Genomic DNA, 4,656 nt, shown 5'->3' on the forward strand with positions numbered 1-4,656 from the left:
TCTATCTATCTATCTATCTATCTATCTATCTATCTATCTATCTATCTATCTATCTATCTATCTGCCTGCCTGCCTGCCTGCCTGCCTGCCTGCCTGCCTGCCTACCTACCTACCTACCTATCTATCTATCTATCTATCTATCTATCTATCTATCTATCTATCTATCTATCTATCTATCTATCTATTTATCTATTTATCTATCTATCTATCTATCTATCTATCTATCTATCTATCTATCTATCTATCTGTGTGTGTGTCAAATACATTTTCACTGGAACTCTCACTTGATGCAAGTGTGGCAAGCTATCATTAAACTGAAAAAACAAAATAAACCTATCAGTGAGATCCCAGGAAGTGTATTCTGTTCATCTCAACATAACCCTTTCAGTGGGAGAACTGTGCAAGTGACTTCTTCAGTCTCAGCTGAGTTCAGGTTTCGCCTGCCTTATAAATAGTACCGAAACTAGAACCAGGTGTAAATAAACTTCAGTGCCGTCCACTTAGGTGGAGTTTGTTTGTTTCCCCCCATGTATAATTCACAACAATCCTCCTGGTACTTAAACCTGTACACTATTACTCTGTTTTTACCGGAGACCCAGTTCTTAAGGTGGACCAATTTTGGTGTAGTGTGTTTAGGCAGACAGAGAAAATACGTCTCAGATGTTCTGTTACTCCTGACACATAAGGAATCACAAAAGACTGCTTAGGAGGCGATTGTCCTTCTCTCCTGGATTGCTTGAAGCATTCTTAAGGTGTCTTCCCAGCTTTGACAAATCTCCAGCTTGGATAACTACATTTACTCAGGGCCTTTTTGAGATGTTGTTGTTCTGCTTCCTTGGCAGCTGTGTCTGTTTGGATGGTGTTCACTATCTGTTGTGGCATCCTTATGACACGTAGTGTGTTCTCCAGTGGACAATATTTAAGAGTCAAATCTTAAATATTGATTGTCTACTAATCGGAAGGTTAGTGGTTTGATTCCAGGCTGCTCCAATCTGCAAGTCAAATATCCTTGGGCAAGATACTAACCCCAACTTATCCTCTGCTGTCTGCATGCACTGGAGTATAAATGTGTGTGAATGCTAGATAGAAAGAACTTCAGCATAGAAGAAGTGCTTGTATGAATGGGTGAATGAGCCAAGTTGTATAAACTGCTCTGAGTACTCAGGCAGAGTAGAAAAGTGCTACTAGGATCTGGATACACTGGTTTAAAAAAAGTCAGTGTCTACTGTACACTTTCAAATGTTTCCCATTAATGATGGAATTTTCACAGTCTAACTCCTTTCACATCCTCTCTGGTGTTTGTCTATTAAGTTAATGTGATTATAGAATTGTGGCACGTCCTGATTTTCTCCCAGGTGTCATTCACATACCTGAACCAAAGGGTTTAGGAAAGGACTGCCTAAAGTTGGTACATGAGTATGAACAAACATAAGATGGCAGACTACAGGAACCACCTGAGATGCAGCTACAGATGCAGAGAGTCAGCTGCTAAACGAACTGGTAAGGCATTTTTACAATGTCACAACTCAGGGACAATATCAACTCTGTTTCACAACTTCAGGAATGGAAATACAGAGGGTTTATAACAATTTAAACCACTGGTTTGCCAGAGTAGGCATAAGACTTTTCTGTCTGGAAACAAGAAGACTCTTTTAGATGTTTTCTGGCAAATGATTTACTTGTACCAGAATGGTGGGAAGAAAGAACATCTAACTTTCTGTCTGTCTGTCTTTAATGCAATAATGCACAACTTTGTGATTAATATTAACTATAGCAGATATATTTGCAGGCAATCCTCACAGGCAGAGAGCTAGTCCTGTCCTCTCCAGAGTTTCTATTTCTATGTCAATATTGTTGCCAGGAGATTAGAGCAGGTCCCAGCTGGGAATCTGTCTGAGGAACACAGCAACATGCAGAGTAGGAATGCATCTTTCATCTGCAGGGAGCTTTAAACTTACTGCACTACATGGCTCTCCACTTGTCTTGTTCACCAGTTACAATATACATTTACCACCCTTTTACGCATTTATTAAGCAACTCCCTTTTACATATAAACACATCAAAAAGATAATGCAAAAATATTTAAATACTTAATTCTCTCATACATTTCATAACTATTTAAAACACAAAGAGGAAAATAAATATATGGTGTGGGTTGTCAGTTACTGACAAATTGAGGTAATAAGTGGAGTGCTGAATCGACTGCTGATCATTTTGTAGTTTGTCTTCGGCTGCTGGGGAAACATCAGTCTGATTAAATGAAGCCAAGGAAACAAGCACATGAGAGCCATGTGCTTGTTTCCCTTGTATTTTCCTTGTAATTTCAGTCTGTAAGCTGTCACTGGATCAGCTTGTGATCACGTGAGCCATTGGAAAAAGCAGAACTGAGGCAAAACATAAGTATCAGTCACATTTCTGTGTGTTCAGTACAGATCTGGAGTCAGCATGTAGTTAACCTAGCTTAGTATAAAGACTAAGAGCAGTTCCAAACGAGTATGCTGGCTCTATCCTGTCTAGCAAATAAGTAGCTAAGTAGTAGTGTTCTATATCGTTTGTTTAGTCAGAGATGTTATAAATTATAGATGAACCACCTAAAAATCCCTAACCACAAATCTATGGAAAGTTCTATATTGCCAAAATGGTAGATCTATGCCATATACAACTGTATCCCCAAAAGCCAGTTGCCTGCTTCATAAGAACTAAATCAAGGCGTGGAATGGTAGAAGCAACGTAGAAGTAAACATGATAAAATGATTTACATATGAAAGTGTCTCTTTTCACATTTTTCTGGTGTTAAAAAATGTGAATACTTGGTTCTTGAATATTTTGAAAAAGAAAAATATTAATATAAAGTATTAGAATCTTATATGCATCCATCAATTAGTCCAACAGTAAAATTAGAGTCAGAGTTCATGAAGTAAATTGAAAGAATTCAATAGGTAGGCACCAAAGCTTAGTGTCACTGCTCCGAGTGCAATACTTGCCACAATGTCTCTTACTCATTTTATGCTATGATGTTGAATAATCAGTGATTTATGGTCATAATTCTGTTTGCGTTTTTTTCTGTTTTCTAAGTTGGTAACTTAGACTTGAGAATGAATTCAATGTTAGAATTTATGGTCAGTTGTCAAAGTTAATGTTTCTGTCAAAAAGAGAATTCCTCTAGACATTTAGGAGACGAAATATAAGGCCCACAGCTGAAGTCAGTTTTGTACTTATATATATTGTATGTATTTATATGCAAAATATTTTAAATAACTTAATTTAGGTGATTATGATGTTGCAGATATGTTTTTTTCTCCATTTCTCCACACTGTTATTCATAGGGCATTGTGTTCACTTAAAAACAAATTTGTAAGAACTACAGACACAGACTGGCAGATGCAGTTTGCCTGTGAACCACCAAACTTTCAAAACAGACACTACCTTGAATATTTTATACATAGCAGCTGTGGTATCATGTTTTTAAAAACACTAGATTAATGTATTTTGTAAATACTGCAGTATGCAGTCTGTATGAGTTCAGTTTTTCTGACCTCATAGAGATGTCTGTTATTTATACTACAGCCTCGTTTTTGTACGATGATGTATGATGAACACTTTGTGTAACTGCTTTACTTACTTTAACTAATGGAAGTTATTTACTCTAAGTAACAGAAATTTTGCCTGATAGTGCCTCGAAAGTCTTTTTCGTATCTTTGTTAATGTAAAAGGAAGTAGACTAGTTAGTGGAAATAAGTGCTTATTGCCAGCTCAGTGGGGTGCACCTAGGTTTATATAACAATCAGGCTGCAGCTGTTCACTTCTTGTATTTGAACAAGCAAGTCTAAATACAAATATGAGATGAGTGATCATCTACATCACTGTAGCAATCATTAGTCTACTACATCTATTACAATTATCAGAGCCCACAAATTTCACTGATGTTACCCGACCAATCCTGTTTTTTATTACAAAGTCAACAAGTTAGATTAAAATAAGGGCACTTCAAAGGTTCCGCAGGACTGATGAGGTTGATCAGCTGATAACTAATTGCTCACTATCCATGTAGCAGTGTTTCAAGTCTGTCAGCATCACACGCATAAGGTTTTACTTACCTATTACTGTAGTCAGGGCTACACCTGGGCCCTATGACCTTTTCACCTTAGAGCTGATCTGAGGTCTGACAAGTGGGAAAAGTGGCTGAAGCAAATAGAGAGACTGTGCTGTTAGATCCTTGGAAGATGAGGTTTACTATCCAAGAAATCCTTAGCAGAAAGTGTCACTCCAGAGAAGTTTTTCAGTGTGGGAGTGGGACTGAGCACAGCTCCTCTGATCTGCAGCTTCCAGCTCTGGGGTGAGGATGATTCAGTTGGTCACATTACTCTGCATGGAGCCTATTAGTGTTCCCGGAAGACAGAAGATGGGGGAAGGGGGAAAGAACAACACCTTGTCACAGTTCATTCAAAGAACTGCTTAGTGCTAGCTGATGTTCTGCAGCTGTGAAAAATTGAGTTTTCTGCTGGGGGGCATATAGGTATATGCATATATGTCCCAGTATGTGTAATATCTGTTTGTGAATATACGTTTTGCTTATATATCTATTAATTTTATGGTAACTTAATTATGTATAAATATGTTTTGAATTGATTTTCTATATCTCAACTCTTAATGGAG

General features: G+C 37.6%; 1 protein-coding gene across 1 annotated transcript in view; it reads right to left on the reverse strand.

The window, feature by feature from the left end:
• Positions 1 to 4,336, reverse strand: part of LOC102304056 (inward rectifier potassium channel 13) — a 10,507-nt gene extending 6,171 nt beyond the window's left edge. Inside the window, exon 1 of the mRNA XM_005950278.2 lies at positions 4,098 to 4,336. The gene's annotated coding sequence lies outside the window, so the exon portion shown is untranslated. The remainder of the gene's footprint in view (positions 1 to 4,097) is intronic.
• Between the last annotated feature and the right edge of the window lie 320 nt (positions 4,337 to 4,656).

This window comes from Haplochromis burtoni, unplaced genomic scaffold (assembly GCF_018398535.1).
Source record: "Haplochromis burtoni strain Fernald_Lab_line unplaced genomic scaffold, NCSU_Asbu1 Contig_657, whole genome shotgun sequence".
In the NCBI taxonomy this organism is placed as follows: domain Eukaryota; kingdom Metazoa; phylum Chordata; class Actinopteri; order Cichliformes; family Cichlidae; genus Haplochromis; species Haplochromis burtoni.